The following is a 27,367-nucleotide window of genomic DNA, read 5'->3' on the forward strand; positions in this document are numbered from 1 at the left end:
TCTCTGTGTGTCTCTCATGAATAAATACATAAAATCTTAAAACAAAAATCAGATGATGTAGATGGATGGACAGAACTTAATATAAGGTGATATCTTTTCCAGGCCTTCCTAAAACAATTTCCCAGTTGCCGTTTCTCCTAATTCTTATGTTACACCTATATAGTAGGGGGGTTTTACCCTTATTTTACAAATGGGGAAAGTGAAGCTCAAAATGGTCAACTAATTCAGACCCCAAGGCATTACCGAGCAAAGAATTGGCATAACAAAGTTTGGACCAGGTCTCCTGAATTCTAAAGCCTGAGCTTAAAAAAAAAAAAATTACTGGAATTGATTTTCTTAATCTTTTGTGAGAACAACAGTAGTATATGAGCATTGCAGATAATTATGGGGAAAAAAGAGAATAAGCAAAAACAAGAAAATAAAAAGTTCATATTTCCACCATTCAAAAAAAAAAAAAAGCAAACAAAACCATATAACAACTTTAGTCTCTTCCTCCTCCAATTTCTCTAATGTATAGTTGTTATATTAGTCTCACCAAGGCACAGATTAAGTAATTGCAGCTTCCTCAGGGCATCCTATGTGCTCTTGCCTCCAGGTCTTTGCACCTGCCAGTGCACCTGCTAGGATACTCCCCTCCAGACCCTTTCCCCAGCAGTCCCTGGTCCTTCAGCCACTAGCTTACATACAACTTCTTCCAGGAGGCCTTGTCCTGTGAGTCTAGGTGGAATGCTCTTTGCACTTTGCGCCCATAATACTGTGGAGTCCACAGAATATTCCTGTTGACGTGTCTGTATTCCCTGCTAGTTTCTAGACATCTTGAGGATAGGGAATGTGTCTTTTTTATTGTAGTCAGCGTTTGGTACCCAGCAGGTATCAAGAGATAAGTCTAGTATATTCTCACTGCTACTCACCAACAAATTTGGCTTTCTGTGTACTCCTTGCATTAAAAAAAAAAAAAAATCCCATGCCTTTTCTCATCATGTCTATATGGTCTACTTCTAGTGTATCCATTTTCCAAACTGTGGTATATAAGCTAGAGTAGAGGCTTGAGAAGCTCCCATTTTCACTACAGCCTTCCTTCAAGGGCCAATTCAAAGCTCGTTCACTCATAAAGTTTTCCTGAATCTCTTTATTTATTATTTTTGTAATAATAATTACGCCCAGTGTGGGGCTTGAACTCACAATCCTGAGATTCAGAGTCACATGCTCTACCAACTGAACCAACCAGGTCCTCCCCAGCCTCTGATCTCTTTCAGCTACTTTACCAATTTGAAATAGTTTACTTCATTCCATACCGCTAGTGCCTTTCTCCCTATTTATTTTCTCTCTCCTATTAGAATTAAGCTCCTTCAGAGTACAAATGTGCTTTAGGACATCTTTGAATCATACGTGAACCACTTAACACTGTCAAGTACTGTGGACACAGTTAATGTTTTAAGAAATGGTAATATTATGTTTCTATTACTACTTACTTAGGCTTGTCTTGAAAGGCTAATGCTTTTTCCCCCCCACTAAGATTTTATTTATTTTGAGAGAGAGAGAGAGAGAGAGAGAGCACACGCACGTGAGAGCGCGAGCAAGTAGGGGGAGGGGCAGAGGGCAAGGAAGAGAGACATTCTCAAGCAAGACTCAACGCTGAGCCTGGAATCCAAAGCAGGGCTGGATTCCACGACTCTGACATCAAGACCTTAGCTGAAATCAAGAGTCTGATCCTTAACCAACTGAGCCACCCAGGTGTCCCTAAAGGCCAGTGCTTCTTAAAAGGATTACAGTGCATAGATTATTATAAGGTTATGTGTTGGGGAATAAATATGGCTGGCCAAAAAAAGGTGAAAAAAAAAACCCCAAAAGAATAGAGACAAAGTGAAAGAAAAAAAAAAAGATTGTGAAGATAAATGATGTACACATCATGTTAAACTGTCATTTTTAAAGGCATTTTAAGGCAAACCGTTGGCAAATCAACACCTGCTCACAGTCCTGGTAACATGGAATTTAGTGTATCTGGCCTAATTTAGCGCATACTGCTTGGACATAAATGACCAAAGTCAGAGACTGAAATTTCATGTGTCAAAAACACAAAATGTGAGCCTGCTGGGATACAATTACACTCTAAGTTTGCTAGGAGAGACAGGCTGGCCACTTGGTTCTCTCCTTCACTGTTTCTGAAAAGGATGATTTCATTACATTTAATAAATGAATGCTTTGGAAAACTCAGTTTGAATTATCTCTAATGAGCCTATTTGGCAGCTAAGCTTGTTCCTGAACTTAGCTTATGATGATTTCTTATCCCACTCTTGTGTTTATTATCACTTGATTAACTGCCACCCTGAATGCAAAGTGCTCTAAGAAAATGTACCTGGAAAATAGAGAATGATCCCCTAGTCAACGATTTGGATATCCATGAGTTATAGACACCTCTTGTTCCCTAAGCTTTTTTACTTTTATCTGCTTTGTTCATGTATTTGATTATTTCAAATATGGTCTTCTCATTGGTTCCTTTCTCTGCATCCACACTTTCCCAGACCGGCATCTATAATGATCTTGCAACAGTATAGAAATTATTATCCATAATGGCTCAAAGTCTTCCTCAAATTTACCTCCTACAGAGATCTTTCCTATTTGGAAGAGGTCTTCTGCTTTCTGGAGTCTCCTCTTGGCCATCTATTGTCCTATCACACTCATGAGGGGGTTTCAACATCACACAATGGGTTGTTAACACTGATTGCTTTTAAGCCATCTCAGCTGACATTCTATTATGGTCCTACTTTCCTTTCTAGGGCCTCAGACTCATGTCCTTCTTTATAGTTAATTTCATAAATAGGTCCACTTACAAGATAGGATTTAAAGACTATAATTCCTACCACTCTGTTTCATTCAAGTTTTTATATCCTCTGCAAGGCTAAATCAGTATTAAAAATTCTGCTAACAGGGCAGCCTGGGTGGCTCAGCGGTTTAGCACCGCCTTCAGCCCAGGGCCTGATCCTGGAGACTCGGGATCACGTCCCACGTCGGGCTCCCTGCATGGAGTCTGCTTCTCCCTCTGCCTGTGTCTCTGCCTCTGTATCTCATGAATAAATAAATAAAATCTTTAAAAAAAAAATTCTGCTAACAAATCCGAGCAGCAGAAAAGTATATAGATAATTACATTTGTACATGGAATAATACAGAAAAAAATAGTCTCCTGTCTAGCTGATTACCTGTAGGGAAATATCCATCAATCACACAGGCATTCAAATGATGAATACACAACAATTCCAAAGAAAAACTAGACCTTATTGAAGAATTTTGATTACAACATAACTGATATTCCTCTGGATTCTGTTGACGACAAATACCTAAAACACAAAGAAGACCAAACAACTGTCCACCAGTCAGTGTCTGCAGTCCAGTTACTCTGCTCAGTGAGTTTACACTCTTGCTGACTGTTGCTACTAATTAATTATAGCTGAATATGCACAAGATAGGAAAAGCCTATGGAAGTACTTCAAACATAAAAAAAGAAAAATCCAATGCAATCCTGGTTTCACCTGAGAAGTGTTTCCTATTTTCAAAACAATGGGTAAAAAAAGGTAAGGAATATATGCTCCATCACAGCACACATCGGAAGTACATCTTAAGGAAAAAACACTATTTCAAAAAACTATTTGGTCTTGTAAAACCTACGAAAAAATGTCTCGCTCATCAGACTGATGGCTAGTTTTTTCTGACAGTTTATTTTCAATATGGTAGTATACATAAAATTGTCCATTTTTATGAGGTCAACAATGAAAAGTTATGGCCACAGGCATGAGAGCCACAGGCACAAGAGTTAGTTTTGTATTTAGCAACTATATATTCAGGTTGTTACTATGTACCTTCATACTTATTAATATCTTTAAATGTTTTTATATCATTTTCCCCATATGCATATTTTGTTTGATTACACCTCTTGCACAGGAGGTATTTGTTGATAAAATCCTTAAAAAAGTGTGTGTGTGTGGGGGGGATGACACTTGGGTGGCTCAGCGGTTGAGCATTTGCCTTTGGCTCAGGTTGTGATACTGGGGTCCCAGGACTGAGTCCAACATTGGGGTCCCCTTGAGGAGCCTGCTTCTCCCTCTGCCTATGTCTCTGCCTCTTTCTGTGTCTCTCATGAATAAATAAATAAAATCTAAAAAAAAAAAAAAAAGAAAGAAATTCAGAAGAAAGCAAAATAAATGGTCACAGATACAATGATCACAGAAAATTTCCCAATGTGCTCATTTCCAAAGATGGAAAGGCCTATTTTTCATAACTAAGTTTTAGATATTTTGGTTAAAAAACATCGGGAAAGTCCAATGCATATGACCGTGTTGGAAAAATGAGGAGGCAAAAATGCATGCATGAAAAACAGTGACATGACATCCCCTCCTTACTGGTGCATCTGCTTCTACAAGAAGGATCACAGGGTGTGTTAAGACATGACACCAATGTCACACAGGCCTAGGCAGCTGAGAGGGATCTGGAATTTTCTAAGACTCAAGCAGAACATTGGGCCAAGCACAAAATCCACCTCTTTTGCCTCTAGTTCGACATTCTACTCTTCAATGACAAAAGTGAAAGAATAATTAGACTATGTGGGTTTCTCTTTAACCTGGTTGGCCATTTCTTCTAACAGCACAATTACCCTGCTAATGAGATTACACTTGGTTTAACTAGAGGATTATTTCACAGCAAAACCCTGCTGACTCCTGTTCCCAGAGGCCCCATTTTCCTATAGATGCGCCCATCTAAATTCGTTTGTCTTCATGAAAGCCAGACGTAAAAGCTAGGCCTGCACAGTTGTGAAAACACAAGGGCTTTTGTTTATATTGAAAAAAAGCCTCATTTAGTTCATCTGAATCTCTCTAATACCCAGTGAAATATTTATTAATGAGTATCAGCACTGCAAACCAGAAAGTCTTATTTGCATTAATTTAAACCATAAATAGTTGAAGGTAGATTTCATTCCTGAAGTCATGGATTCAGGAAAAAAAAAAAAACCTGAATTGTGGGTTGAATTAAAGGAGACCATTAGCAAAGTAAAATGTATGAGACATTGAGGGTGGTAGATATTTTTCCCACCCTTGGGCTACATGGATCATTTCTCAATATATAATTTATTACCCTGCTTCTAGTCACTTCAGTGGAGGTGACAGGATGGGGCAGTGATTTTTTTTTTCTAATTTCTGTCTGTTAGGGTTGTAGAGAATATATCTGTGCTAATCATCAGGTTGGACCAAAAATTAGTTGAGTACATCTGGGTATCCATTCATTCACTCACCCAACAAACCTTTAGTGTGCTAACTGTACGTCAGGCACCACTAGATGATAAGACTAAAAAACAGACAAAACATACTGCTTGCTCTTAAAGGGTACTTGGGCTAAAGTAATGCTGGATCCAAACCACAATCCACACTCTCTTAGTTAGTGGTCATGAAATAACATTAGAAAATTGCAATCAGCATCGAGAGACAGGGAGGTAGACAGGGACCGAATAGGATAGAACTATCAGATGTATTGCATATATTAGTGGCAAAGATTTATTTGTGTAATTGTTATATGTATGTATATGTATGTGTGTGTGTATATATACATGTATATATATGTCTGTGTGTATGTATGTATCTATTTGATTTTTAAAAAATATATACATGCAGAATGTGCTAGATCATGGTATCAAATATAATTTTTACTGAGAAAAGAATATGCAAGTGACGGATCCTAAAAGAAAAGAATTAAACTCTAGACAGGCTGACAGCACTAATGGGATAGACTGTTTGGTAATTTGTTTACAAACCTTATCCGGCGACATGACTTCAATTCTTTGAGGGTAGGATACTGGTCAGCTGTGTCAGTGTCTCCCCGCCACCCCATTCCTAGCATGGTACACTGGTGGAAGTGCAATGTAAGTCTCCTTGCATAAAGTGGGAAATTGAGGCAGCTTTGAAATTGGTCATAATGTAAACCAGCTACCTGAGGGCTATGTTTCACTGAGCACATGTGAGAAAAATATATATCCACTTCCTGCTGGCCAGTGTTTATGGTCCTTTTATACTTTCATCTTCTCTATCCATGACAATTCGAGCTAACTTCACTTGTGCAAGCTCTAAGCAACGCAAATTCCAAGTCTCTACCTTTAGGAAGTATGGAGAAACTACAATGAATATTGCTGCTAAGACAAATCGTGCCTCTTATTGGCTGGGTATACGCTGGTGTAGGGGGAGGGAAGTAGGCCTGCTGATTATTCATAAAGAACGAATATAACACACTCAAGCAACAAGAGAACATCAGCATGAGGAGGCGCTAGTAAATAATGCCTAGCTCACAGCTAATAAGAAGAAAATCACTGCCAAATACAGTCCATGCTTCTCATCTCAGTGCTCCCTTTGGAAACAAGCACAGGAGTAAACAGCATGGTTAAGAAAGTGATAATGCATGAAAAGTCACCCTGGCCCCACATGCCAAGTCCTCCTCCTCTTCCCTCACTGTGTGACGGTATCTGGTGCATATCTGCCACGCAGGTCGTGGCTCTTGGCCAATTGTCAGGCAGCAATTCTTGTTTTCATCTGAAGAAAGATGGGCTTGATCAACTTTGACCACAAGGCCAAGCCATGCTATTTCCCAAGGTAATTTATGTAAGTTTCACTACTGGAAAGGAACAAAAGCCTATGATGCTCTTAGAATTTGTGTATCTTGCTCTCTGACTACTCATGCTTGCCACTTCATAGTGCTGTTATCAGGGAACAGAAGACACCTGCCTGTTAGGTCTCTACTCTGGGAAAGTTTAATCAGATGTCAATATTGTTCAGTTATTTGGGTCACCTTAAATCTGGAAAGCAAGGATCAGAGGATGTTGGTGAAATGTTTTCATGAACAAACTTGTTTTGAGTATTGTTCCAGGTCTGTCAGAACTTTGGAAACAAAAGATAGAAACCTGTACCATCAGCGGATTGAAAAATTCAGGGCAGGAATATTATTTCATACTATGATTACTACTTAATACTGTCTTATGAGGAAAATAAAAGGGATGTTATTAAAACAGATCAACACAACTTTTATTCTTGGAGTGGTGACTTTTTTGTTCATGGCATCAAAAAGACAATCAAAGGGATTCTTTCAGGTCTTGTGAGGCAGCAGGAAGAGTCCCCTCCTCTTGGGTCAATTCCCTAGGAGGAGGGGCTGTCATGAAAATGCAGAAGGAATGGTAATCACTGGAAACTGGGTCATGGAAGGATATATTTATGTTCAGATGTCCAAGCTATGTATCTAAATTCGATTTTAAGAGAACCCCAAAGGGACAAAAACAAAATAACAATGATCATAATGTGGCAAATTTGTCTTCAGAATGAGTCCCTTTCATATCCATTACTTAATTTAATGCCACCACCATCTTCCTAGTGCTGCACTGGGACTGTTACCTGGGGAGGTAATGTGTTTGTAAATTTAGAGAGGGCGGAAAGAATATAGGATGCATGGACGGATGATAAAGCACATTGCAAAAAGCTATAGCTAGCCAATTCACCAATCGATTTCTTGATACTTAATCTGTTCCTTTGGATGTGCATTATTCCCTTTAAATTACTTTAATGAGATCAAGAGAGGTGAAAAGTCAATAGAATCATCTCCAAATAATCCCATCTCTATGACTGGTCTAAACCCTCTTCTAGATTAATCTGTCTCTGGACTGGTCTTTTCCATTCCCACCTGTCACTTCACCACCAGATTCATCTACAGCAAACATCTCTTCTGGAGTGATAATTCCATTTCTCAAAAACCTACAATGGCTTCTAATTTCATCACATGAATCTAAAATTCCCTTTCCCATGATTTGGCCCCATTACTTTTCCATACCTCTGAAGGATGCTCATTTGGCTTCTTGTATCATAAGAATGCAAAATTATTCCTGCCCTGGACCATTCCGTTCGGTTTTTCCACTTTTTCAGAACATACCTCATTTCGGCGAAGTTTCAGAACGCCCATATTTTATATATGTATATATGAAATCAGTGATTCATGGGCTGAGAGAGAGAGGGCAACATAAATACAGCAAGGCATCCAGCCTGCCGTTCTACTTGACGAGAATGTGTCCCATGGTAAGCAGGCCAGGGAGAGAGATGCAGATCCAAGTCCCTCCATCAGACTCACCTCCTGGCTACCCTTTGTGGTGTCAGCATCTGGTTACTCTGAGTGGGACTATGTAACCCGGTACTTTAAAATATGTATTTAGTGCAATATAATGCCTATTATTCACAGGGCAAATACTTCTTTTAAAATATACCTAGGGAGGAAAACTTGAGGGAAAATGTAGCTGCACTGTATTCACCACAATGAGAGAAGGTGGCTCACTTCCCACTTGCTAAGTGATTTTCACAGGTAGTCCCAATGATACTCAGTTTTCACCTTAGGTACAGGAGTAGGTTCTAACACCCATACATGATCAGAACTCTATAATACAGCCTACTGAAATTCCACCTGTCTTTGAAAAGCTTGGCTTCCAGCCTCTTGTCCCTAGCCCACTTTAGCCTCCCTACCTTTCCTCACTTTCATAGTCCACGGAACACAATTATGTGTTTCTACCTTCTCTTTCACTGTCCTCTGTTATTTCTCATGGTATCATTTCTGCCAACCAAATTTTCATTTCTCTGAGTACAGAGCCTGTGCCTTTTTTTCTTTTTAAGATTTTATTTACTTATTCATGAGAGACACAGACAGAGAGAGAGAGAGAGGAGAGAGAGAGAGAGAGGCAGAGACAGGCAGAGGGAAAAGCAGGACCCATGCAGGGAGCCAATGTGGGACTTGATCCCAGGTCTCCAGGATCAGGCCCTGGGCTGAAGGCGGCGCTAAACCACCAAGCCACCCGGGCTGCCCGAACCTGTGCTTTTATTATGATTTTTCTATTTCCCATGGTTCCTAGCACAATGGGCCACTCAAATTTTAAGAGCTCCTCAACGTGATCTTCTGGACAATGTGGCATATGGAAGAGGAGACACGGTCTCTCTCAGGTTAGAAAGTCCTGGGTTGGAATCTCCGGGATCTCAGATACTGAACTATAGGATTTTGCTGACCCCCAGGCCTGTAATCTCCAAAACAGGGCTAATACTTCCCTTCGAGGGTTACTGTAAGGTTGGCAGTGATGTTGGTCCTACACTAATGCCTTCTATTCACCTGATGTCTATAAGCCAAGTGCCAGGAATATGGTAGCACTCATTATGTGGTAGTGACACTCCTAACAAGCAATTCATTTGTTCACTTATTTGCAAATGGGCCAACCAAATAAATGACAGAGTGTCCGTATAATAATTGTTCTGTCACAGCCAAGTCTCTTTCAGTAGGAAATCCATTGGAAATTTTCACACCCCACTTTACAACAATGGAGGTCTGCAGAGCTCACCTGGAGCTTATTAGCAATATCTTAGGTCTGCGTATCATTCGGAATTTCCAACAGCCATTCAAACGCATTGTTGGACTTTCCCAACTGGCAAATAAGAAATGCTGGGGACCATTCTCAGGCAAAGGAACCTGGTGATGCTGACAGAAATACATCAATTGTGCCCTGGGTCTCTGGGTGTGCCAGTGCCCCGGCCTGGGCTGCTCTTGCTCCAGTCATGCAACTCATCCTATCCCTTCCACCAGGTCTCTGCACACATGTATGCGATCCCATCCATCTTCCGAAGATGTTTGAGGAGGCCCTGACAATGAAAATAGCTCTCCAATCATTATCTCCTTTCATTGCTTCTTCCTCTTTGTAGAACTTATAACCTAGCGCCATATTTACTAGCTTGTTTTCCACATTTAAGCCCATGAGGGCCAGGCCATAAGCTGGCTCACAGCTGTACACCTAGAACTCACAAAAGTGCCTAACATGTGGCAGGGGCTCTAGAGATACTTGTTGAATAAACGTGAACTTGGTGGATCCCTGTCAGCTTCTCTCTGTGGACTCCAAGGATTGGAAACTCCAGGAGGTTACAATCTTCACTGAACCAATTAGTAATAAATGGAAGTAATGTCTGTCTTTACAACTTTTACCCCATCGCCTTCATCCCAGGTCACATTTAACCCATTCAAGGCACCCCCTGACTTCCAGGGATGCCAAGCAGTGACACTGGAATTAGTGAAAGGAAAAAAAAAAAGTGCTTATGCAACACAGCCTCAGACCTTGTCCCATTCCTTTGATGCCTCATTAAGACTATCATTTAATGATCGCACCTGAAAAATAAGAAACAGGTATGAGTCTAATGATATTACTTGGGTAGAATAGCTTAAATTATTTTTTGAATTATCACCAGTAGCACATTCTTGCCTGTTCAAATCCTGCAGCTCTCAATCTGGCCCCCTGTAAAAAGTAACATATGCTCATAATAAATCTTTAAAATGGCTCTATTAATAGAGTGGCTGCAGTGACAGTTTTATAAATGGGCCCCATCTTTATGCAAACTGTGTTTTATTAGATTGCATTATAATGATTTGTAATAAGAATACAGAGATGGATTCCGAGAGAAGTAACTCCAAACGTTCCTAAGCCGGTCAGGGGTTTCAGAGCCCATGAATTCTGTGTGGCAGACTGTGCATTCCGGGAACAACAGACATCATCAGATTAGTTTTTGCTACAGTTGTACGCTTCTCCGCCTGCTTTTTCCAATCAGATAATAACAGTCTAATAACTGGCTTTGTGTCTGTCAATCCAATTACTTCCTATTTGGGATGTGCTGACACTCCATTAAATCGGCAGACAGATGGCAGAGTCTTTCATTACCCTCCGACTGAATAATTAGCTTCCTGGGCACATAACTAAAGAAGGAGTCCATCTATAAAGTCAGGTGTCTTCCAAATAGAACCAAAGACACAGATCACTAAAAATAATCTTGTTAGCCTAATGTTATGTCAATGCCATGCTTGTAATAGGCAAAGCCATCTAGTTATCCTTCCGTCAACTCAGAAGCCTTTCCGGGCAGTCTTATTCAGGAGGAGTGGCCCTCGGGCTTCATTTGCACAGGTCCTCTCCCCCATAAATCTGATTGGTAGCTGCTCCAGGAAAAACACAATCTGGGAACCAAATCATGTCTCCTTGGGGAAGTGAAACTGTTCTTTCATCTGACCTGACCTCACTGAGAAATTAAAGGCACACAACACTCACAAAAATAAACTGCCTGTAGAGAAGGTTACATAGCATTTAACCAGAAACTTGTAAGACTAGAGGACTAGATGCCTACAATAAATTAAAACACAATCATAAGAATCTTAATGAAGTTATCTTACAACTGTACTGTTAAGGAAAGAGAATTTAAGAGACGGCACCATCGTGTCTTCCGTATTTCCTGCTCTATTTACCATGATGATGTGCCTTTAACAGGTGTTCCATTGACTCTCTGCGCATCAACTTGGAAATGCTTTTACAGAAGTTTTTAATATCATGATGCCAATTGTTAAAGGGAGAAACTGTGATATAGTTGGTGAAATCTGTGCCCCCAAGTGTAATGAGAGTTTACTTCTAAGAAACCACATGGGTGACAAGAGATCCTTTTCTATTTCTCTGCCCCACTTGAGCAGCTTTGTCATAAATGTCTCAACATCATGGCTCAACTGTAGTAAGAGATTTGGCATTTCATGCTTTCAATCAGCTAGAATCTCAGATGAAAAGGTTAATTAATATGGAGACAGCATGGAGCCACAAAACGAATATGGCCTGAGAAGGCAAAGACCTAGATTCCAACCTGGCTGCCCGTGGGCCTCAGTTTACTAACTAGATGGACTTCACAGATTGTTTGGTTACAGCCCTCACATTTCATGATTTACTATGGGGTGCTGGCATAAAAAACAAAATGAAACAAAACAAATGGGGCCCATTAACCATTGTTCTCTCTTTTCTAAGTGTCTTTGTTCCTTATTTATTGAGGGTACAAGTTATAATTCAACCCTAGTTATATGTGAACTTGGTTGTTTAAAACTTGATTCTTTTGACTGCACAGTCTCTTGATTCAACAATTAAAGCACTCGCAGGGAGTAGCTGCTTTGAAAACCAGAGTGATTAACTGGGAGATGCTCAGTCAATGGAGCCAGAGAATGCTGCTCCAGGTGAAGAACAAGTGATCAGTGGCAGTGGTCTGGGGCACATTCAGGCTTATTACCCACCGCCTGGACAGCTTCCAAGGAAACTGATATAATAATGAAGGGAACTCTTGGGCCAAAAGAATGGAAACTTGAATGACTCTCAGGTGCGATGAGAAGAGATGGGGTAGCCCAGTAACTGAAGTTCAAAATTGGAAAAACTTGATTTAATTTTGAGATTTTACAATCACTAAAAATTAAGGAAGAATTCCAAAGCAGAAGAGGTAGGCTCTATTACCAGGCTTGCTAAGGAGACCAGGCAGTAGCTGTGCCACTAGCACAGATGACAAGGTGCTAGGCTGCCAGTGGCTTTTTGACTTAAAATGGGAGGAAGACACACAGTCCATGACTTGTCTGGATGGCAAGATGAAAATACTGCTCTAATTACTGACGTCATCTGAACGTGCATGATGTTGGATTTCTACAGACTCATTATTCCAACAAAGAGCCCACACATTAGAGGCCCTCAAGAATAAGTCAAAGTCAATTACAGACACTGGAAAACAGAAAGAAAAAAAAAAAAAACCACTCAGTAGCCAAGGGTGGGCCAGATAACGAGAAGAAACTGGTTTCCCATGCTCAAGGACCTCAAATCTAATTTCTCAACCAGTCTCCTGCTAGATCAGGAGAGCCAAGAGAGGCAACTATGTATAAAATGCAAAGGGGAGATTTTCACAGTAGTTAGGAGGGCTGAGCTGTACAAATCCTCTTGCAGTTGGGTGTTTGCAACTCCCCGTTCAAGAGTTATCTAACGTACCTGAGAAATCCAGGGATGATCACTCGAGTACTACTGCCTCTGTTAGAGTCTCTTTAAATCACTAGAATTAAAATAATCAATGAAGATGGTGAAAGGGGGGAGCAGGCTTCCCCCTCAAGCTCCTCTTTAAGGATTTCCAAGCCCCACTTTCATGAAACACCTTCATTTGTCAATTGAACGTGTTGTGGTTGCTTTCCTAGTTATTGAAGTATTTTCACAGGTCAAGAAGATTAAGGGTGGGATAAGTTGGGGGGGGGGAATGCCTCCAAAAAGGAAAATGAATGTCCACCTTCTCCTTTCTTACACTGGCACTGCTGATGCTCCAAAGTCAACAAGAACACACAAAATCCATTCACACCACCTGAAGTTGAGTTCCTTATGGTACCTCCTCTTGAAGAACTAAAAATGCATACTATTTGTAGACACTTTTTTTCAGGACATCAAAATTGTCTCAGTTTTTACAGTTCCATTTCCATTTCGGAATAAAAATGCATATTCTACAATAGCTCCATTTACGGCTTCATCATAGCACACTAATTTAGAATTTTGTTCCTGTGAACAATTTTCTTCTACAGCATTTTTTTATCATTTTCCATATTTTTAAAAAATGAAAATGCCTTAGTTGTAAATAATCACTTTCAATGGACAATGCGGAAAGTATCTTTTGGGGGGTTTTTAAACGACGAAATATTATGGGCTGTTTAATTCTGATCTGAGTGGAAGCAAATGTGAAAGTGCTCAAGAGAACATCCCAAACCATAAGAGAAACAAAAGGAACAGCAACGCAGTCCCTAAACCAGTGTCCTCATCCTGGGCTCCATGAATCACTCAATTCTATGCGTACACCTCCATGGGTCTGCGCATCCCAGGATTTCTCACGGTCCCCGGGTGTCATCGGATCCTCAAAGGTAGTGATACACCCTCCACCCCCACAAAATACCCTAAACCACACAAATTTCCCTAAATAACATCTGCACGTGAAAAAACAATGTGCACTTCAGTTTCTGTGCATCATAAATAATAAAAGTAAGGAGGCAACTATAGAGGCTAAGTTTTATGTGGAGCCACAGATGTTTGATTTTTAAAGCTCAGAATAAAGCTCTTTATTTCACAAAGATTAAAAATATACAGAAACATGATCTGTTTTAGATAATAAAGTTTGTAGTAGGAACACCGAACCAATAGCTCTAGATCCTAATCCATATCCTGCCACTGCCCTGTTGCTCAGGCTGGAGCAAGCTAATTAACTTCTCTGGCCCCTAGTTCAGAACTGTTGAAAGCAGTTTACACATCTAGAACTTACTTTACTAATTTGCTCTCACTGAGATTTTGTTTTGAAATGTTTTTACTAACCCGACTACATTTCTTAAAGAATCAATTTCTCCTTTTAAAAATCAGTTCAAGTTTATGTAACTGCCAAGAGAACATCTAGTCATTTCTTCTTCCTATTTGTCCAACTAGCAAACCAATAAATATTAAGTCCCTAGCCATTTGTGAGGCTATATCCAGGGAGCCAAAAAGCATGACTGAATTAGGCAGACCCAGCCCGACAGTGGGTTCTATATCTTGACCTGATAGAACTCCAGCCAGAATACAAATAAACCTATTTGTAATTTTGTGACCAGATCATATGTGCATCCATACTCTCCAGTCTACCAAAAACTAATTGTGAAGCTTATCACCAACTTCACAAATTCTAGGAAGTGGGAATCCTGGACTATCAGCTGCTAAATGAGATCAGCTGTTATATTTCTTCTAGTTCGAAAACAGGATCTCACCTCTCCAAGTGGAGAAGACGGATCCACAGTTCAATACAAGTCCCTGATACCCAGCCCTAATAAAAATACTTCAATGATTACAACACTCCCACAACTCCCCAATCTACATAAATGTCTTCTTTCACTAAAACCTAATTATGTCTATAACTAAAGTAGATATTTATACTGATAATTCAATTTCTGTAATGTACCTCTTCCTCCATGCTTCAGAGAGTTGAGTTTAAATGCCTTTTTTGATTACTAATTATTTTCTAAGTGAGTTTAATGCTTGTGAAAGCTATTGGGACCATACGCCTGAGGATGAATGTTCTGTCTGACAAGCAGGTTCCACAAAGCCCTCAGTGGTGTACGACGTGAACCTCTACCCGCAAATCTCACTCTAGAAAGGCTTGTTCTGTGAAGCTGAAGAATGTTTCAGTTGTGAGATCTTCCCTTCTGCTACTGGCAAGTTGTAAATGTTAAAGAAAAGGATAACCTAGCTGCAGTAATAGCAGATGCATTATATGAAGAACGTGCCTAACCATTTATTTCAGGTGGAATGTGTGTTGCCACTTGTGAAATAAAAATTATGTGGAATAGGGCTAATATGTGAACTTGTGATGAAAGCGAATAGCTTCCGTGTATTTTCTACCAGTCATGTTTAAGTTCTTTTGCTTTGGTGCAATTTGAAGTTTTGCAGTTATCCCCCTCATAGTTCCAGGAAATTGAGTCATGGTTTTGAATCATTTGCCTCAGCCCACTCAGTGCTTAGCAACATGTAAGTGCCCCCAGTGGGGTGGGCAAAGACTCATTAGCAGCTTAAAGCTTTAGGACTATTAAGCAGTCGCAGGTAAAGACATCTCTCAGATTTTTCCAGTGAAAATCAATTCATCAAATTCCTTTCCTTGTCTACATTCTATTGCATGCTCTGCTGCTCCTAAAAAAGCTGGTCTCTCTTCCAGCTGGGGTGATTGCAGTTCACTCAGCAACCACTGATTCATTGACCATACTGTGGACTGTAAAGTAGGCTGACTGTCATTTCCACTGGGAAGATCAGGTTGTGTTGGTTATGTGCTCATTATTTACCAGGCTGGAGGCAGCTTCTTACTCCCTTAGGAGTTGCCTAACATCAGTGGCGTCAGGTTTGTTACATGAGAATCATATATTTCTTCTAATTATGTGGTCAAGGGGCTGGCGATCTTGCTCTCCAGGAAAAAAATGGCAAGTCCTTGGACATTTTACACTAGGTGATCAATACAATGGCTACACCTAAGAGGAAGAGTTAGGAACTAAATCAGTATAATATGGCTGGGATGGTTAAAATACACAACGAACACACAGTCATTCACTATGTTAAACAACAGTGTGTTCTTAGAGAATGAAATGTAAAGGACAAAGTCTTTTTCTGTCATCCCTCACCATCGACAACGCAGTAACATTTTGCCTTTGAAATAAAGAAGACTTAGACTGATTAGCAAACCTGCAATTGTTATAATGGTACCACAGTCTTATAAGCAGCCCAAATAACTAAGGTATGGAGTTTCACAATTTGACCAAAGCTATATATCTAGGTCAGCACTAGGCCTAGAACCTACGACTTACAAATTCCATTTTGATCTTATTTCCAGTACACTTCATTGTTTTATCATCAAATGGTAATCTTATATCGTTAGTGTAGTAGACTATAAAATTACATTAGAAAGCTTCCTGGAAGTTACCAATTGAATAAGTTAAGTGCGGCCAAAGGAAGTAAGTGCCAGTGTGTGTGTGTGGGGGGTGGGGGAGGGTGGTGGTGAAGAGGCACAGAACTGAATAAAGGGGCAGCAAAATACAAGGTAGCACAAAATGGAGAGTTCCTGTATAGCCTTGAGTCAGAGGAAAATTCTTAAGTTTTCCAGAACTTTTCGGATACAGAATTTCCTTCCTTCCTTCCTTCCTCCCTTCTTATATTCTAGCTTCATTAAGATATGATTCACATACAATTCACCCATCGAAAGTGATTTTTAGTGCAGTCACTGAGTTGTGTAGCCATCACCATGATCCACTTTAGGACATTTTCATCACCCCTCAAAAGAAACTTTATACCCATTAGCAGTGACTCCATTTCCCCCACAACTCCATCCCACCTTTGACCCTAGGGCACCAATAATCTATTTGCTACTTCTACACATTTGTCAGTTCTGATCTTTTTCATATAGATGGAATCATATAATAGGTGGCCTTCGTGACTGGCTTCTTTCATTCAGTGTAACATGTTCAGGGTTCATCATGTTATGGCATGTACGTGTGCTTTGTCCCCTTTTATGGAAGAGTAACAAGTCACTGCATGGATTTACCACATTTTATTTATCCATTCATCAGCTGGCAGATGACCTTTCCTTTTGAAATGCTAAAATCCCTCCTCAGGTCTCTTCCTTAACTTACAATCCACTGCTATTACTACTTTTATTTTTCATTCACAATCACTGATAGAGTAGTGTTTTTTTTCCTCTGAGGAAACCAACATCATCCAAATATGAATGGAAAACCAGCTTAAAGATAACTGAAAGGTCATGGATTAGTAGGAATGATAATCACATTCATGTAAACCGTTAGTGAATACTAAAAGAAAGCAGCGTGGATCTTAGGAACCAGGTGATGTGTTACATAGGAAGACACAGGCTACAACAGCATCACCACAGTGTAGTGACTCAGCAGAGATGGTGGCTTTCCTTGTGCCTTCCTTGTGACTTCTCAGTACTTCACTAGAATAAGGCAATGCCACTGCCAGAGTTAACCACCTGCCAGTTCCATGTCTTACACATCTCTGAACCTCCCCAAAAGCCTAGAATAGCAGGTGGCTGAACTACAGTTAACAAATACTTATTAAATAATCATATATTCCAGCTTCAGGGTTCCCTGTCCTCGCACTGGGATCTCACAGCAGACTTTGTAAGGGACCAGCAATTTGAGGTCATTGCTGAGTATGAATATATTTAATTTTTGGAATTGTACTTAAAATGAGTGAATTGGTTAATACTGAATAAACATCTTAACACAACTGCTAATCAGTTTACAGGAATTTGTTGAGGATCCACTGCGTGGAAGGCCCTGCTCTAGACACTGGTGACCTAACAGACAAAGCTGCTTAAAATGTGGCTTATGTTCTAGTTAGGGGAGACGGACATGAAACAGACATGTATCCAGCAGTGACAGATGCTATGAAGCAAAATAAGGGAGACTGGGAAATGGCAAGTGCAGAATGGTTGGTCTTCAGAAGGAAAAGAAAAAGCCAGGAAAAAGCCTCTGGAGAAGGTGACATTTGACCAAAGACCAGAATAAAGTCAAGAGTGATATGGATTTTTGGAGCAACAGTGTTCCAACATGGGGGAACAGCAACTGTGAAGTTCCTGAGGAAGAATAAAATTTTAGCATTCAAAAAACTTCCATGAAGCTAGTGTGGGTGAAGCAGGAGGGTGGGGAGAGCAATGAGAGACAACACCTGATAAATCACTAGGGGGCGGGGTGGGGAGCAGGTCATGAAAATTTTATATACCATGGTAAAGAATCTGAATTTACCCTGATTGTCATGATCTACTCTGTGTTTTAATGGAATCACTTGGACTGCCATGTGGACAACAGAGTAAATGACTAAAGCAGTAAGAGCTTCAGAGAAAAGTCTACATCAACAGTGCCAATGAGAGATTATGGTGGCCTGGGCCAGGGCGGGAGCAGTGTGGACGGTGCCAAGTAGTTAGATTCTCTATACAAGTCTGAAGGAGGCACACACAAGATTTGTCAAAGACCTATCATGTGCACGGTATAAAAAAAAGAGGTGGCAAGCATGACATGGAGAGTTTTGGTCTGAGCAAACAGATGCATTGACTGAGATGAACAAGACAACAGGAAGAACAGGTTTTAAAAGAAATCAAGAGTTTTCTTTTGGACAAATTTAGAGGAAGACGCTAATTAGACAGCTAAATGGAGAGATCAACTGAGCAGTTGGATAGATGAGTCTAGAGCTGAGAGGAGAGATTGGCAGTACAGATAAAAATTTTGAAAATATTAGTGCACAGTTGGTACTTCAAAGTCATAAGATCAGGAAGTGCATCTCCTAGAAAAGAAGAGGGGTCTAAAGATTGAATCCTAAATCTCTTAATTTAGAAATAGAAAAGACAAGGAGATGCCAGCAAAGGAGAAGCCACAGCAGCAGGGTGAATCAACCAAGAACTTAGTAATTCTAGTGTTCTGAATATATATGAACTTTATTCCCTTTCCTCTTGGCAATTCCCTAGAAAATATCGCGTAATGGTTAAGAAGATGAGCGTTAGGAAGGAGTATCTAGGTTATGTTCCTACTACCTGCCTGGAACAAGGTGTTAACCTCCATGAGCCTGTCGGTTTATCTATAAAACAATACCACTTTCATGTGGAGAGATTAAATGACACAACCCATAGAAAGTGCTGCTCAATGTGGTATATGACAGAAAATGCTCAATAAATGTTACTTATCATCACGGTTATTCAGGAATCCTTCCTCTTTTCTGTCTAAAGTACTTTCTGTCTATACTGGATCATTTAGGATTATTTACAACCCTGAAGTATAATAGTAACTACGTCCGTATTTGTATCTTATGTTATCAACTCGAGTGGAATTTCTTCTCTGTCTGCCTGATGTGTAGAAGGGGAAATTTAAATTTAACTTAATAGGTTGCATACTGTATGTTCCCTGAAGATGCAGAAGCCCAAGTGTTCTGAGAGCCAGGACAATGACTTTATCACTGCTGGAGCTCAGGCAGCCTTCTGTTGGATTTTTGGGAGGCAGGGAAAGGAAGTGGCAAACTGCTGAATAAAGGTCAGCAAAATATAAAATAACACAGAGTGTAGACCTTCTATGTGGTCTTAAGCCTTTTCTAGACCTAGGGTTCCAAACTTCTCAGGTACTAAATACACTTTGAAAACTTTCACTGCATTTCTAGAATGTGCTCATCTAGAAAGCTTTCTGATATCTTTTTGATGAACTAAAAGGAAGCCCCTGGGACCTTACCAACATGGACACTTTTTGGATGGCCTACCCAGTCTCCTCAGAAAGAATCCATAAAGAAAGAAGGGTTTTTTGGCTGCATGGCCCTGTCTTTGCACTACTTGGCCAAAGTGGGAGCCCTGGTCATGTAATAGGAGCATTACAGAATATTCACAGATTCTTCCTGCTGACGTTCCCAGAGCTGCCCTGGTTTCGTTCCTTCCAAAGGTCTGGATTCTTGAGACACTCTATTATCTTTCCAAATTTTCCTTTTGTGTGTATGTGTGTACTGGTTTCTTTTACTTACAGAAAACCCCAAACCAACCAACCAAAAAAAAACTTCTTCACTGATTTATCTAGCATATTGGACAGAATCTGAGCTTTGAAGCAGACTTTTTTTTTTTTTAAGTGTTTCTAAAATAAAACCAAGAACACAGAACACAGGCCTGTTTTTTTCCTCTGTCTCTTCCTCGGCCTCTTGGTTTGGTGCCTGGAGAAACTGGCATTCTCAGGTGCTGGGCATGGGAGGAGCCAGCTAGTTTTGAGAAAGTAAATACACGCCTAGGGAAGAAGGAAGGAAATAAATGGGGTAGCTTTTGCTCAAGTCACCTGGGTTCCTCCCTCTGCTACCATTCTACCCTACTATTACTCAGTAAACAAGAGACCAAAGTCCTCAACCATGATACAATGTCCTAAACCAGATACACAGGGGAAGGAATAAAATCTAGTGGGAAAATATCATTTCTGTAGAAGGGCCGAAGAAAACAGTTTATGAAAAAGCTAAGACTTGATCAAGTGCTGGCATTGTTTTTTGTATCTCACAACAGATCACCAGAAAAAAGTATGAGCTGGTTTTAAGTCACAACACTCTGACACCCAGTGCATAAATATTTTCCACACCCACAACCAATTCTCCGAAACTCTCATCACCAATGAGATGTCCAATGACTCGATTCAGTTCTGATACTAACTATCTGGAGGGTTAGCATGAGACACTACAAGTCAAAGACTGCGGCCCACAAGACTGCCTCCACTTCAAACACCAGCCATGAGCCCTGGGGCTCTCTGACATCTGACTGACTAGCTATAAATCAGGGTTCCCACAACTTCATCCTCAGGTTTGATCATCTGCTAGGATAAGCTCACAAAACTCAGGGAAAATAGTTAGCTTAAGATCACCAGCTTGTTATAAAGAAACAAAGAAACAGCCAAATGAAGGGTACATCGAGTGAGGGCCAGAAAGGTCCCAGGCACAGGAGCTTCTGTTCCAGTGGAGTCCAGGTAATCACTTTTCTGACAGGTGGATGCCTTCGCCAATCTGGAGAGGCTCTTGGATCCTGCTGTGCAGGGGGTTTTATGGAAGTCTCATTATGTAGGCATGACTGATTATATCACTGGCCATGGGTGATTGATTAAATTCATTTCCAGTGTCTCTCCCCTCCTAGGAGTCTGGGGGGTGGGGGGCCGGTAGTGAAAGTTCCAATCTCTACTCCTGCCTTGGTCTTTCTGGTGACCAGCCCCCACCCTGAAGCTACCCAGGGGTACCCAGTCACTAGTCATCTCATTAGTCACTCTATCACTCCACAGGTTCCAAGTGTTTTAGGAGCTGTGTGGCAGGAAACAGGGACAAAGGTCCAAATAAATATTTCCTATTGTACTGCAACAAGTAATAATACTTTAATTCTAAAAATTGTGTTCTTACCCAAGGAGGCACAGACATCACAGTCTTAAGGTATCACTTCCATAGTGGTGGTACTTTGGGGCTGGTCAATAAAGGTTCTTTCCATGGATCCCCTTTTGTTATAAGCAGCGAGATGGCAGACGGCTAACTAGGTCTGGAAATAGGGTAACTGGTGATTTAATTTAGAGAAGTTAGTTGCTCCTGTGGGAACTAAACTCATGGCATTGGGCTCAGTGAATCTGTGCTCCAATTAACAACGATACACTATTCCAGGGTCATGGAGTAGCTGCTAGCTGCCTGGGTTAGCACAGTGGTTCAGAGGAAAAACCAGCAGCTCAGCAGTTAACCGCATTTGGGAAAGAAAAAAAGAAACATTTAAAAAAAAATGCCTTCTTTTTTTAAAAGTTAGCCTGATTGCAGCTGTGATTCTTGAACAGCTTGTTCTGAACCACATGGCCTTACCAGCCTCCCAATCTTCCCACTATGTTCCATGCTCAACTGGCTTTCAACAGCTTTCCCGAAGCAACTCTTCAGCATACTAAACTTGGGATTCTTTAACACCAAGTAACACTTTTCTCTCTTTAATGGGATAATTTAGCCTTCTGACTTTCACAGCAGATGCATTTAAGACTTAGTGATGTCATTTAATTACAGACTCTGAAGAAATCTGAAAGCATCATTATAACTAGCCTGTGCTGTCAGCCCTCTGATGGAGCCCACCAGCAATGCCATGTACAAGAACAGATTCCAGGCAGGAAGAATGAAGAGAGAAAGGCACACAGGTCAAGGCCTGTGCTCCATCACCTGAATATTGATGTCCAACCTTCTCCATCTATCTTCCACTTAAATGCAGATAAAACCCAGAAAGGCAAAGACCGAGGATCCAAATTAGCAGGCAAATGAATGATCAGGTCAATATACCTACAGAACAATCATTAAGGTGTATTTTCTCAGTTAGAGTGATCAAATTAAGATATCAAAGGTACATTTTTCTGTCCTCTTAATGGCCTGTTGAAGTCTTAACCACTGGAGTTCAATAGCTACTATGTGCCATTACAAGCACTTGCACATGACCTCTTTGCCTAGTCAGGGAAAGATGATGAAGATTAAGAGAAAAAAATATGGGTATAGGAGAGCTTACGTGTTAATCAAACAAGAAAGTGCTTTAAGGAAAAAGATTAAAAGGCATAATTTAAAATTTTATTGATTTGAATTATTAACATAATAATTATTAATATTACCATTGAAAATGGAAAGATAGATAAAATGAATGTTTTAAGCTGATGATTACTATTCTTTAAGAACCGAAGAATGGGGGTGTGAAGAATTTATCACATTTGTAAGTTGTGCCGAAAAAGCAATTCAAAACAATGAAAAAACAAATATGCATTTCATCTACTGTGTAAAAAATGTTCTCTTAGTACTCACTGCCATCAACTATGGGTCAGAACAATTAAATTGTATAGAAGAGTTTAGCAAAATGTGAAAGCATCCACAATCACAGATCTGTACTACCTCCTATTACTGAGAACATGTATTACTGGTACATCCTAAGCAAAAGAACTAAGTTATTTTTGTTTGTCAAAATCTGAACTTCCTCCCTTGCAAATAATTGACAGTTTTTAGAACTGCCTATAAGCAATGATCCCATCCACTAACTTTCCACACAGTTCAATGAATGCATACTTTATTAACCTACTTAAATGCAAGAGTTCAAGAGCACAAACATGGATGAGTAATTTGGTGTGGTGAATGAGATGAACATTCTGGCCTTCTGCCACTAGGAATCATATAAAATTCACTGTTCGTAAAAGCAGCTATGTCCCAGGGGACCTGCAAGTAGGATGGCAGCTGGGGCCACGGCTTGATATGATGTCACACATAGCAGTGCTTCACCTGCAAGCATCAAAGGCCACCTGGGTATATAATCATGATCCACTCTTCCAACAATCAACCATAGACAAGCCCTGGTCTCTAGATATTTCCAGCCAGAGCTGGTCTTGGTAGCCTATACAGCCATGGAGACCGAAGGATGCCATGAAAACATGGATTCTCTAAGTCCCCTACCGCTGGGAAGTAGTAAAGTTTTACAAGGGATACAATGGCTCATATCCATAGTAGAGGACATGAGTTTCAGAAGGTTCTTTACAAAGTCATTTATTGAATACTATGAACCACATGAATTACTATGTATACTTTATTACTAACCTTCATCATCCTCCCATGAGATACATGTCCCTATTTTAAAGATGAAGCACAGATGTATAGAACTTGTCCACTGTCACGAGGGAGATAAAAATGGCATAGCTGTGCTTCTAATTCTATGTATACCTTCACTTGAGTCTTTCCACTCTGTCACCTTGCCTTACAATGGCTTGAGCCAGTGACCAGGGAAGATCAACCAACATGTAGCCTTAAAAGCAGAAGTCATGTCTGTGGAGACTTACCTTTTTGCAGACTTACCTCTACAAAACACTGCCATTCTTTGACATCATGCCCCTTTCCCTACCTGCACAGTATGACTATGGTTATGTACCCGGGTAGTGGCAACATTTAATGTAAGGGTAGTCATTCCTGGTATTCATTTAACCAGATTTTATCCACAAAAGAAAGTGTTTCAAGAGACCCATTAAAAGTGTGATTTGCCCCAGACTTCACTTCTGGTATAGATGATGCCATGAAGATGGTTCCCACGTTAGGATCATTTTTCTGCCCTGATTCGAGACTTATCCTTTGACAGCTTTCAGCCTGCCTGATCTGAGTCTCATCTGTTCAAGTAGATTATTGCAAAAGAGACTCCTTGCCTAGTGAGATCAATATGCAGGGAGCATCAGATAATTTCTAATTGAATTTTGCATCACTTTGATTAATGTTAATGCCCTCAAGGCCCCAAGGATGGGTGCATTCTTGTGATTTGAAATAATCCAACAATTTTATAAAACCAAGAAGGGATATTTGCTTACTTGTAAGCCCAGAGGCCCAGGTATCTATCTAGTTTGTATCCCAGAATGATTTCATGTCCTCAGAGGTTACATTTATTTTAATAAACCTAGGTATGTATAAATATAACATTTTCTAATGCAGCATTTTGACAAATGAGTAGCAATGTCTGCACTGATGACCTTCTCTGAGCTAAGGAAGCTAACATGTTCTCAACAAAGGCTTAAAATACACTGAACATAAACAATATTGTAACCCTTGGCAGCTCCTTGATACTGACACAACTTGGTTGAATTCCTCCCCAAAGACAAATTAGTAGAAAGACTCATACACATTAGGATCACAAAGAAATGATTTTTTGAAAAAATGAGAAGCCATAAGGGAATGATTAAAATTAGAAGAAGTACATTCCGACATGACAAAAGTTTTTTTTGTGTGTTGTCACTCTTGCAGTGGCACGTCTGGAAGAATATTATTTGTGTTCTGTAGCTGGCTAAACTAAAAATAAGTTAGACTATTTCCCCAAAGGAATAATAGCTGTGAATCAGTCAAGAACACAATTGGGAGCTGAGGGCCTGGCCCCTACCTCTCCTCTGATCACAGTGAGTTAGTGTGGAGCCCTTATGGGAGAAGGTGCAAAAGGCCCAACACAAGGCACGTTCTCTGGAAACGTCTCAAGCTCTCCCACACACTTCACGTACAGGGATGGCTGGGCTTCAATTACCTGGGAAAACCTCATACATTGGTTTTTAGGATCAGTGGATCTTAGAATTAGAAAGGGTCTCTGTATTCACCGACATTCCACCTCTTGAATTTTGCAGATAAAGAAACAAACCCAGAAAGACTAAGTTAAGATGCTGAAGAAAACACAATTAGTAAGTGGCAGACCCAGGCATCAAAACTCAGGTCTACCAACTCCTAACCCACTGTTCTGTTATCATCACTGCTGTGTGGACAAATCATCTTTAGGCTTCAGAACCGACAGAAAGCCAGTTTATTTTTACAGTGAATCCAGGAACCCCCAAAAGTCTAGTTTAATCGAATTTGATGACCTCTGTAGGCTACCAACAAATGATCCAGATCACCTAAAACAGCCTTCTCCACAGCCTGTTTTGAATTTTACATTTAGAGAGGTTTTTTCTTTTTGTTTTTTCTTTTTCTTCTTTAGAGTTTCTATTTCCCCTAGGAAAACATTCTAGCTAACATTTGTCATTTGCTCTTGAACCAAACAAAGTGTTGGAAGGAACATAGGAAGAATATTCCATTTTCATCAGTGTTGCTAATGCACTGGCCAGCATCTCATTCTCCCAAAGATTAATAGAAAACCATGTGGAGTCACCATGAAGCAGGCCTATTATAACCAGAGCAACTTCTAGCAGATCAAGTCATCACTCTGCATTTTAGGGGGCAAATTTTAGTAATTCTTAGTTTCAAAAAACACCAACATGCTAACAGGGACTATGGCGGCCATAGAAGTTCTCCATTTAGATCTCCCTTTAAAAGCCCGTGCTGTGGGGAACTAAGGTGATTGCCAGTCTAGAGGCACCACACCTTTGAAACTCCTCAGCGGTCATTCGGGCCACACTTTGTGGGGTTGCTCTAGCCAACAACAGAACATGGCAGGCATACTTTAACTGGGCCACTGCGGTCCAGTATGGGATTCATTATAACACTCTGATGCTCCAAAATGAAAAAAAGACACTGTTCCTTGAGAATTATTCACAACAATTCTGGTAGATTCCTGGTAAATCTGGGACAGTTGCTAGGGCCAAGCAAGATGTTGTCTCTATTAACATAAAAGGGCAGTTTAAAAATATATATACATAGGAAAAAAACCTGTTTAATGACAAGCTCTTAAAACCAGTTTTTGAGCTCCCAAACCCATTACATCCCTGAGGCTGCTAAATCATTAATGCTTCCCTTTCCTACATTTACACAGTATAGGTTTTTTTTTTTTTTTTAGATTCTTAAAAAGCAATTATAGGAAGGAGAAATTATTTCAAATACGAAGAAAATGAAGAATTTGGGAGGGAAGGCTGTTAACTGTGAATGTTAAGGCAGTTAGGGTACTGCTTGATGACTAGAAATAAGAACATTGCTAGTTTGCTAGTACTGCTAGTAATTGCTAGTAAAAAAAGATCAGTGACCATTAGTTCTGTGCTAATATCGCTTGTCAGAAGAAAAGCTATACCTTCGGCACCCAATGCCTGGTCTTCCAACCTGCCAGGACACATTGCTCTGCTCCCCGGTAAATCATCAGATAAATCCTCTGACCTGGACATCAAGAAATAACTAACTGGGGATCCCTGGGTGGCACAGCGGTTTGGCGCCTGCCTTTGGCCCAGGGCGCGATCCTGGAGACCCTGGATCGAATCCCACATCGGGCTCCTGGTGCATGGAGTCTGCTTCTCCCTCTGCCTATGTCTCTGTCTCTGTCTCTCTCTCTCTCTCTCTCTCTCTCTGTGTGACTATCATAAATAAATAAAAAATTAAAAAAAAAAAAAAAGAAATAACTAACTGAAATTTCTCCAATGATCCAAAGGCCTACTGAGTTCTGAAACATTTCAAGGAACATAGTTGCTAAGTTATTTGTTCCTTCTCTTTTCCCCCTCACTCTTTGCTTTATGTAGTATCATAAATCCATGCTTCCCATCTAGCAATACAGCAAAAATAAGAGTTAGTAGTACTGAGAAAGCCATTAAAAAAAAAACCCTCATTTTTATAGACAGGGAAATAAAATGCACAGTATTTAAACCTCTTACTTATACAATGAAGATGGCAAGTAGATAGAATTTTACTTATTTAAAAGCAAACCTTGTGGCCTACCCAAACAAAATTATCTTTCTAATGCAACTTTGCAATGGAAATTTCAACTCCAAAGGTAATTTTGCCTCCAAGTACTTGCTGATATATGAATTACATTTACAAAGATGAATCAATAGAATTTGTTTGATAGCTTCATCATCCCCCTCCATCATATCAAATCTTCTAAGGCAGCAGGAAAGATCATAAGGATGTTTGAATTGCCTACTTGAAGATACAGAGGAGGCCAAATCCTATCATACCTATTACAGAATAGAGCCTGACCATGAAAGCTTAATTAACACTGTAACAATTTACTTAAAA

The 27,367-nt window shown here is 40.1% G+C and overlaps 1 protein-coding gene and 1 non-coding gene across 5 annotated transcripts in view; both read right to left on the reverse strand.

The window, feature by feature from the left end:
- EXOC4 (exocyst complex component 4) overlaps positions 1–27,367 on the reverse strand; it is a 746,744-nt gene that overhangs the window by 232,959 nt on the left and 486,418 nt on the right. The window lies entirely within an intron of this gene.
- On the reverse strand, positions 1,158–1,230 carry TRNAQ-CUG (transfer RNA glutamine (anticodon CUG)). Its single transcript has one exon. It is a non-coding gene; the product is annotated as a tRNA-Gln (tRNA).

Source organism: Canis lupus, chromosome 14 (genome assembly GCF_003254725.2).
Source record: "Canis lupus dingo isolate Sandy chromosome 14, ASM325472v2, whole genome shotgun sequence".
In the NCBI taxonomy this organism is placed as follows: domain Eukaryota; kingdom Metazoa; phylum Chordata; class Mammalia; order Carnivora; family Canidae; genus Canis; species Canis lupus.